An 11,012-nucleotide genomic window follows, 5' to 3' on the forward strand; every position below is an offset into this window, starting at 1 on the left:
ACAATGTTTAGTTTAGGTTTGGGGGTATGTAGTAGATACCACGATCACATGCATAATTGAAAACAAGAACTCTTCTTTTTGTTAAAAAAAAAAATAATAAAAATCATAAAAATGGAGCTCATTTACCTTGAAATGTTGACTCTTGTGCATGTATGTAAACATAAGGATTCTTAGTCTAGATATTTAGGCACCCTGATTCTAGCACAATTCACATGTGATAAGAAACTTGCACGCGCACAATCTACCAATACATGTATAGCCTCGATCTTCAAGGTGTTTGATAGGAAGTTAGATTGCCAATCACTTTAGAATACTGAATGAGACTTGACTAGCTTGTTCTTTGGTTGGCTGGGATAGAAGTTGGAGGATACGTTAAGAAAAGCAACCATAGAATTTGACCGGATGCATTCGATAAGGGCCACCTCTTGCTAAGAGTCATGTAATTATGTTTTTCTTTTTGTTCATGTATCAAAAGTGTCACTATGTTGTAAAGATCAAAGTTATTTCTTCAAAAAAAAAAATCAAAAAATCAAAAAAAAATAAAAAAAAAAATCAAAAAAAAAATAAAATAAAAAAAATAAAAAATATCAAGTATTTATTTATTCCATGTTTTGTCATGTTAAAGACAATAGTTCTCTCTTGTTCCAAAAATAAAAGAGAGTAATCAATGTAAATAAGAGTCATGTAAAGAGTCATCTTTTTGTTGTAAATAGTCTTGTAATAAGCAAGGAGGGTGCAGCCATCGATGTATAACGGGGTAAACTGAAATATCACCAACTCATTGGGTGAACATTCACATTCTCGTAAAGCCGGACAGCTAGCTTGGCTTAGAATTCGGTTCTTAGCCTAAAAACTATCTCTTGGTGATTAGTAGTCATAACTTCAGGTCATTCTAGAAACATGTGTAGATACACTTTACACTCTTATCACATGTCTTTATTTGTTATAAGTGCTAGGATTGTGCCTTAGATAACTAGATTGACATCTCCATTTTGCTGTGAGCTTCTACTGTCTTGCACATGTCACATTTCATGGAATCTGAGCTTATATTTTGTCCTAGAACTTTGTAGGTACGTTCTAAGCAAACCTTCACGAGACTTCACTCGTCCACTAGGGACACTTAGTGGGTTAAAAGGCTTATTGCATTCTCTAAATGCAATCGAGAGACCAGCGAAAGTGGTATAGGTAGGATTTCCTTAGTTTTGTTTTACTTGAGGACAAGTAAAATTCAGGTTTAGGGGTATTTGATGAGTGCTAAAAAGTGCATATTTCTATATATTTTTCTTGGAATTTAACTCATCTTTTGCGCATTAATTCTACATTTTATCCCATATTCTGTATTTTCTTTGTTTTCAAGAATAAATATTTTTATTAATTAATTTTGCATTTTTAGGTGATAAATAAAGACTAGATGAGTTGCGGAGCGGAAAAGAGCAGAAAAGCGGTGAAAAGCCGGGAGGAATTACACAAGGAAGCCGCGAAGAATGTTGTGCACAAGACCAAAAGGCTAGAAGTGGGCTTGAAGAGGAAGAATTGTTCTTAAAGAAGATATGGGCTTGGCATACCCAAGGCCCAAAACCCTCACCCAAATCCATTTCATATATCCATACCCGTTTCCCTTTCTAGCCGTCAGATTGGATCATCTCAGCATCCTACGGTCGCAGCATCGTCAGTGCATCAAACTCTGAAGTTCCTGTCTAACACTACAGCACCTAACTCCATCTGGAGCCATCAGTTTTGTTGTGTCTCACAATCCTACGGCCTCTGCAAGCATTGCCATCTCAGCCGATAGATTCAATCCAGATGTGTCGATCCAACGCTTTAACTCACTGGACATCGAATTCTGATACATCCGCTCAACACCTTAGTACCTAACCCTATTCCTACCCAACCAACACCCCCCTCACTCTTTTCCATCGACTCCATCTTCTCTTTCTCCCCTCACCTCCTCTGCAACCTCCATGTCCGCCACCATCTCCTCCACATGCTATCCCAACTGCTCCGCCATCACCACCATAATCACCACAGCGTCAAACAATGATAACCCATCATTGTTCCCCTCTCCCTAGTCCATCTATTCTACCTATTTCACACATATCCTTCTCCGAAACCCTAGGTGTGAAGTGGGTAAATTAGGTCGAGCTAGAGTCAAATTGACGGTATGGGAAGCAAGAGAGGACCAATTACAAGCATGGATCGAAGTTTGATTGGATTCAGAGATTAGGTAAAAATTTAATTTCAATTTTTAAAACCCTAATTTTTCTGACAGTGGGGATTTTTGGGGGAATCGATTACATGTTTAATTGAAGTATGGGTTAGTATATTAGGGCTGTATCAGAGTTAGGTAGGACTTTTTTTTTATTTAATTTGTATTTTCACCAAACCCTAATTGGACTGATGTGGTCCTGTTTTGGGGAAAGTTGGTTTGTGTATAAATAGGGATGATGGGTGTGTGTTAGAAGTGATGCCTGGACTAGCCAGTGCTTCACCCAAGAGGACTGGAATAGCCAGTGCCTCAAGGGTTAGTTTTTATTTTAAATGATGTTGTGCATTTCAATTGTTTTTATCCTATCCATGCTTTGATCTTGTTGTGCTTGAATTGTCTAGGATTGAATATCCTTATAGGTTGTTAAAACACTAAGCAAGCTTCTCTGCGGGTAGTTGCAGTGTGAGATCCCCAACTATCACAAGGTTTAGAATTCATCTTAGTGCCTTTAGCCTCCTTTCTAGACCAACCCTTAGATGAACAGCCGGATTTGAACCGCAACTGTCATCTAGTTCAGAAAGCCTAGAAGCTGACTGATAACTAACAGGACAAGAACATAGCTGGAGGACCTGCCTTTGTTTCTTTATCACTGCCCTTGGCTAACAGCCTTGGTTTGTTTATCTTGTTTCAATGTTTCTTATTCACTGCCACTGAATTTTCTTGTTCACTGTCACCTGTTTCATCACTTCAATTCACACCCAAGTCTCTGTGGTTCGACCCTTCCTTGCACACTCACTACAACAGACCTTGTGCACTTGCAGGTATTAGTTTGTAGGTCTTTTAGAAACCTACCAAGTTTTTGGCGCCGCTGCCGGGGACTGGTGCTGTGTAGTTGAAAAGAAAAAAAATAGTGTATCTGTCTTAGTGTAACTTAGCCTGTTGTAGTTGTAACTTAGTGTTTTGCTGTTGTAACTTAGTATAACTATGTTAGCGTAATAGTTTTAGTATAACTTAGCTATATTAGTATAACTGCATCTGTAACTTAGTGTAGCTCTTACTGTAACTTAGATTTAGCTGTAACTGTAGTTCTGCATCTCCTGCATCCATATCTGCATCATTTAGCATCTTCATCTTAGCTGTAAGCATTGCATCCATTGCATCCATATCTGCATACCTGCATCATCTCTAGTTTGCATATTGTCATCATAACTTGCATCTGTCACTTGCATATCATTGCGTGCCTGCATCTTCTCGATATCTGCATCTTGCATTTGCATCTGTGTTTGTATCCTTGCTCTTCAGCTTTGCTCATTGCCTGTAGCTTTGCCATGCCCTGTAAGCATGATGCTCTGCAGCCTTGCTTCATCTGCAGCATTGCCCCGTGGCCTAGCACCTATAGCATTGCCTTGTCTGAAACTTGCTGCCTGAGCATACTTGTTATTTTCTTGCTGTGCTGCTTGCCCTTTTTCCTCATTGCTTCTTGGCCTCACCCATTTTCTTCAAAGAGACTGATCTTCTCTTTTGAGCCAACAGGTGCTGCTACAGTCAGCCTCTGGTGCTACTACTACTGCTGTTTTCTGTGTTGCTGCTGCTGTCTTGCTGCCTCCTACTGCTCTGCTTCGCTTCTTCTTCTTGTTGCTGCTGCTGGTGCTTGGGTCATTGCTACAGCCAGCCTCTGGTGCTGCTGCTGTTTTCCTTCTGTTGTTGTTGAGTTGCTGGTCTGAGCTTGTTGCTGAGAACCAAGCCCAACTGGGCTGTGCAACTAAGGAGCCCAACTGGGCTCCCCTCTTCAGAGTGTAATCCTAAACCCAATTATCTGTGGGCCTGTGTTAAAAGCTGAAATCTGGGCTTGTAATAAGTTTGTGTCTTTGAATTCTGGGCTTAACCCAGCTGAACTTGCTGACTAATTGTGGGTTTGTAAAACTACTTCTCAGAACTCTTAAAACCCATTTATTGAACTAGAATTGAACTGTGGGCTTATTTTGTTTCTGAACTTCTGGGCATGTTTCTACTGTGGGCTTGACCCAAAACAAAATTTGTAAAAAGTTTTCAAAGCCCAATTGGGCCTCGAATTTTGGCTATTCTGTTAACCCAAAACCAAACTGAAACTGAACTTCTGGGCTCCTGAACCCAAACAGTTGGACCTCTTCTTTTTCAAAACCTTTTGCTGGGCTCAATTCAAACTAATTCGTTGGGCTTCACTTCACACAAGTTGTGGGTTGTTTTCAAATTTCTAGTGGGTTGTGCATTCTTCCACCAATGTGGGCTTGCTCCCGATTTCAAAACCAAATTTTTCCCAAAAAGTCCAATCCCATTAAAAACCAAATTTTCTTGTATAGAGTCTAGTAGATAGTTTCTTAGTTAAATCTTTTGTTTCTTTTGTACATATTTTGCTAATCCAATGTGACTCTTAACTGAAATATGTTGGATTTTTGCCTTGAATAACGGAGTTCTAATTTTGCTTTCGCCGTCAAATCGGGTATTCTCTTTCCTTTTTCTCTACTCAGCATAATCCTCTTCGTACGTTATAATTCTTTTCATATTTTGAAACATTGAGGACAATGTTTAGTTTAGGTTTGGGGGTATGGTATAGATACCACGATCACATGCTATAATTGAAAACTGAACTCTTTCTTTTTGTTAAAAAAAAAAATCATAAAAATCATAAAAATGGAGCTCATTTACCTTGAAATGTTGACTCTTGTGCATGTATGTAAACATAAGGATTCTTAGTCTAGATATTTAGGCACCCTGATTCTAGCACAATTCACATGTGATAAGAAACTTGCACACGCACAATCTACCAATACATGTATAGCCTCGATCTTCAAGGTGTTTGATAGGAAGTTAGATTGCCAATCACTTTAGAATACTGAATGAGACTTGACTAGCTTGTTCTTTGGTTGGATGGGATAGAAGTTGGAGGATACGTTAAGAAAAGCAACCATAGAATTTGACCGGATGCATTCGATAAGGGCCACCTCTTGCTAAGAGTCATGTAATTATGTTTTTCTTTTTGTTCATGTATCAAAAGTGTCACTATGTTGTAAAGATCAAAGTTATTTCTTCAAAAAAAAAAAACAAAAAAATCAGAAAAATCAAAAAAAAATCAAAAAAAAAAAATCAAAAAAAAAAATCAAAAATCAAAAAACATAAAAAAATATCAAGTATTTATTTATTCCATGTTTTGTCATGTTAAAGACAATATTCTCTCTTGTTCCAAAAATAAAAGAGAGTAATCAATGTAAATAAGAGTCATGTAAAGAGTCATCTTTTTGTTGTAAATAGTCTTGTAATAAGCAAGGAGGGTGCAGCCATCGATGTATAACGCGGGTAAACTGAAATATCACCAACTCATTGGGTGAACATTCACAATTCTCGTAAAGCCGGACAGCTAGCTTGGCTTAGAATTCGGTTCTTAGCCTAAAAACTATCTCTTGGTGATTAGTAGTCATAACTTCAGGTCATTCTAGAAACATGTGTAGATACACTTTACACTCTTATCACATGTCTTTATTTGTTATAAGTGCTAGGATTGTGCCTTAGATAACTAGATTGACATCTCCATTTTGCTGTGAGCTTCTACTGTCTTGCACATGTCACATTTCATGGAATCTGAGCTTATATTTTGTCCTAGAACTTTGTAGGTACGTTCTAAGCAAACCTTCACGAGACTTCACTCGTCCACTAGGGACACTTAGTGGTTTAAAAGGCTTATTGCATTCTCTAAATGCAATCGAGAGACCAGCGAAAGTGGTATAGGTAGGATTTCCTTAGTTTTGTTTTACTTGAGGACAAGTAAAATTCAGGTTTGGGGTATTTGATGAGTGCTAAAAAGTGCATATTTCTATATATTTTTCTTGGATTTAACTCATCTTTTGTGCATTAATTCTACATTTTATCCCATATTCTGTATTTTCTTTGTTTTCAAGAATAAATATTTTTATTAATAATTTTGCATTTTTAGGTGATAAATAAAGACTAGATGAGTTGCGGAGCGGAAAAGAGCAGAAAAGCGGTGAAAAGCCGGGAGGAATTACACAAGGAAGCCGCGAAGAATGTTGTGCACAAGACCAAAAGGCTAGAAGGGGCTTGAAGAGGAAGAATTGTTCTTAAAGAAGATATGGGCTTGGCATACCCAAGGCCCAAACCCTCACCCAAATCCATTTCATATACCATACCCGTTTCCCTTTCTAGCCGTCAGATTGGATCATCTCAGCATCCTACGGTCGCAGCATCGTCAGTGCATCAAACTCTGAAGTTCCTGTCTAACACTACAGCACCTAACTCCATCTGGAGCCATCAGTTTTGTTGTGTCTCACAATCCTACGGCCTCTGCAAGCATTGCCATCTCAGCCGATAGATTCAATCCAGATGTGTCGATCCAACGCTTTAACTCACTGGACATCGAATTCTGATACATCCGCTCAACACCTTAGTACCTAACCCTATTCCTACCCAACCAAACACCCCCCTCACTCTTTTCCATCGACTCCATCTTCTCTTTCTCCCCTCACCTCCTCTGCAACCTCCATGTCCGCCACCATCTCCTCCACATGCTATCCCAACTGCTCCGCCATCACCACCATAATCACCACAGCGTCAAACAATGATAACCCATCATTGTTCCCCTCTCCCTAGTCCATCTATTCTACCTATTTCACACATATCCTTCTCCGAAACCCTAGGTGTGAAGTGGGTAAATTAGGTCGAGCTAGAGTCAAATTGACGGTATGGGAAGCAAGAGAGGACCAATTACAAGCATGGATCGAAGTTTGATTGGATTCAGAGATTAGGTAAAATTTTAATTTCAATTTTTAAAACCCTAATTTTTCTGACAGTGGGGATTTTTTGGGGGAATCGATTACATGTTTAATTGAAGTATGGGTTAGTATATTAGGGTTGTTATCAGAGTTAGGTAGGATTTTTTTTTAATTTAATTTGTATTTTCACCAAACCCTAATTGGACTGATGTGGACCTGTTTTGGGGAAAGTTGGTTTGTGTATAAATAGGGATGATGGGTGTGTGTTAGAAGTGATGCCTGGACTAGCCAGTGCTTCACCCAAGAGGACTGGAATAGACAGTGCCTCAAGGGTTAGTTTTTATTTTAAATGATGTTGTGCATTTCAATTGTTTTTATCATATCCATGCTTTGATCTTGTTGTGCTTGAATTGTCTAGGATTGAATATCCTTATAGGTTGTTAAAACACTAAGCAAGCTTCTCTGCGGGTAGTTGCAGTGTGAGAGCCCCAACTATCACAAGGTTTAGAATTCATCTTAGTGCCTTTAGCCTCCTTTCTAGACCAACCCTTAGATGAACAGCCGGCTTTGAACCGCAACTGTCATCTAGTTATTCAGAAAGCCTAGAAGCTGACTGATAACTAACAAGGGACAAGAACATAGCTGGAGGACCTGCCTTTGTTTCTCTATCACTGCCCTTGCCTAACAGACTTGGTTTGTTTATCTTTGTTTCAATGTTTCTTATTCACTGCCACTGAATTTTCTTGTTCACTGTCACCTGTTTCATCACTTCAATTCACACCCAAGTCTCTGTGGTTCGACCCTGACTTGCACACTCACTACAACAGACCCTGTGCACTTGCAGGTATTAGTTTGTAGGTCTTTTAGAAACCTACCAACCATGCAAGCATTCACATCACATCATCATCACGATCAGAAGGTCCAGACACTGAACAGCCTAAAGTCGAGGATGGACCGACAACGCAACCACAATCTCCAAGATTATCCCTGACATGATCGTTTTCGAGCATATATTTCATCCATCTGTCCCAAGAATGCGATGCAGTTTGGAAAATTTTGGAATCCACTGGAGAGACACTGCAGAAGAAAGCACGGATCCGGACGAGCAACAGAAAAATAGAATAGGGTCAATACCTCTTTTCATACGGACAGAGTTTCTAGAGTTTGCACAGAATAAAGTTTCCTTCTTTCTCCATGAACGGGAATAGAAGACTCGGCGCGACTATGCTACCTCGGGCCCGCAACATCCCTCTTGAATTCTTCCTGAGTTTCACTGTCGGGCCGTTTTCACCTCCTAAACGAGGTCAAAACCTAAATATTCCCGAGTAAGGAGATAAGAAATTCTTTTCCGATCAGATGGAGGGGCGGACTGTGAAAATCTGAGTTCGTACGAAAATTCTATAACGATTTTAGTAAGGGCGCTAATTAGGGTTTTGGCATGCCAAACCCTAATTTAACAAAGTTGCCAGGCGCCATCACTACCATTTGATAACCGAAGTTCCAGCGTCATCACCATCGTTTGGTATCCGAAGTTCCAAAACCAGTTTACACTATTATGCGGACTGAAGACAGTTTCTCCATTCCAAGCCGACCAACGCCTGCGGCTCCCATTCCAAGCCGACCAACGCCTACGTCTCCATTCCAAGCCAACCAATGCTGGCGGCTCCATTCCAAGCCGACCAATGCTGAAGGATCCATCCCAAGCCGCGCAACGCAAGCGACTCAAGTCTAAGCCGACCAATGATGACGGCTCATTTCAAGACAATCCAATACTAGTGGCTTGACTTAATGCCAAATCTATGCTAGCGGCTCCGTTCTGCGTTTTGAAGCCTAGCACAGAGGACGCACAACCATTCCAGACCGAAACCAACAGCTTGCATCTCGACCAACGATCGCCTCTACCACTCCGCAGCCCAACCTGCAGTACCACGGGCAGAGTTTGCGCAAATCCGCCAAATATGAGGATCACAGATTTTCCTTACTTCCCAAAAAAGGTTAGACGGATCTTCCTGACCATCTTTCATGATTTACGTTTGTATTATGTCCTTGTCTGTCACCATCTTATGCTTACCTCGCAACAATTCCCCTGTTCCGAGCTATGCAGGGGACTTAATGTTGACGGTGGTTTTTAGTTTAGGGTTAAAATCGTAAAACCCTAGTCAGACAAGGACGTCACAGAACTTGAGTAATAATGTCTCCACCAAGCGCATTTATTGGACCCTTTAATATGTCTGCGAGAAAATTACTAAGGTACCTTTTTTTTTGCTAATTAGGGTTTCGATAGGCCGAAACCCTAATTCTCACACCACCGTGCCAATGGCAAACCATGCCAGCCTCCTTGCCAAGGCATGCCAACCATGCCAGCCGCACCACATGTGCCAATGGCAAAACCATGCCAGCCACGTCTCCGCACCAAGGCATGCCAACCATGCCAGCTGCACCACCGTGCCAATGGCAAACCATGTCAGCCACGTCTCTGTGCCAAGGCATTCCAACCATGCCATCCGCACCACATGTGCCAATGGCATGTCGTGCCAGCCACATCTCCGCGCCAAGACATGCCAACCATGCCGGCCACACCACCGTGTCAATGGCAAACCATGCCAGCCACGTCTCCGCGCAAAGGCATGCCAGCCACACCACATGTGCCAATGGCATGTCGTGCCAGCCACATCTCCGCGCCAAGGCATGCCAACCATGCCAGCCGCACCACATGTGCCAATGGTATGCCGTGCCAGCCACATCTCCACACCAAGGCATCCCAACCATGCCAGCCGCACCATATGTGCCAATGGCATACAGTGCCAGCCACATCTCCAAGCCAAGGCATGCCAACCATGCCAGTCACGCCTCCGCGCCAAGGCATGCCAAACATGCCAGCCACACCAATGTGCCAATGCAAACCATGCCAGCCACATCTTCGCGCCAAGGCATGCCAACCATACCAGACGCACCACTGTGCCAATGGAAAACCATTCCATCCACATCTTCGCGCCAAGGCATGCCAACCATACCAGCCGCACCATTGTGCCAATGGAAAACCATGCCAGCCACATCTCCGCGCCAAGGCATGCCAACCATGCCAGCCGCACCACTGTGCCAATGGAAAACCATTCCAGACACATCTTCGCGCCAAGGCATACCAACCATACCAGCCGCACCATGCACCAATGGCATGCCAAACCCTTGGCCCTATCCATGATGGCCGCAGCACGCGCCAATGGCATGCCAGACCCTTGGCCCCACCATGCCAATCCGACCGCACCATTCTGCCTTGGCCCCACTATGCCAAGCTGTCCGCACCATTTTGCCTTGTCCCCACTATGCCAAGCCATCCGCACCATTCTGCCTTGGCCCCACCATGCCAAGCCATCCGCACCATTCTGCCTTGGCCACACTATGCCAAGCCGTACGCACCATTCTTCATTGGCCCCACTATGCCAAGCCGCACACACCATTATGCCTTGTCCCCACTATTCCAAGCCGTCCGCACCATTCTGCCTTACTATACCATGTAGGCCTTCCCTATGCGGCTAACAAAACGAAGGCGTGCGACAATCAACGGACACCCTTCAATCCTAGATGCAAATCCTAGCCGTCCAAGGTCGCCAGACAACGCATGGTAATCTTTGGCCCAAAACCTTAGTTTTGTCCACGCCAAACCGTGCCAATGGCGTGCCAAGGCATGCCATGCCGCGCCACGCCATACCGGCCTTCCCTATACGGCTACCAAAATGAAGGTGTGCGACAATCAACGACCACCCTTCAATCCTAGATGCAAATCCTATCCGTCCAAGGTCGCCAGACAACGCATGATAACCTTTGGCCCAAAACCCTAGTTTTGGCCACGCCAAACCGTGCCAAGGCATGCCATGCCACATGTGCCAATGGCATGCCAACCACCTTGCTGCGCCACGCCATACCAGCCTTCCCTATCTGGCTACCAAAATGAAGGCGTGCGACGATCAACGACCACCCTTCAATCTTAGATGCAAATCCTAGCCGTCCAAGGTCGCCAGACAACGCATGGTAACCTTTGGCCA

Source organism: Papaver somniferum, chromosome 3, assembly GCF_003573695.1.
Source record: "Papaver somniferum cultivar HN1 chromosome 3, ASM357369v1, whole genome shotgun sequence".
In the NCBI taxonomy this organism is placed as follows: domain Eukaryota; kingdom Viridiplantae; phylum Streptophyta; class Magnoliopsida; order Ranunculales; family Papaveraceae; genus Papaver; species Papaver somniferum.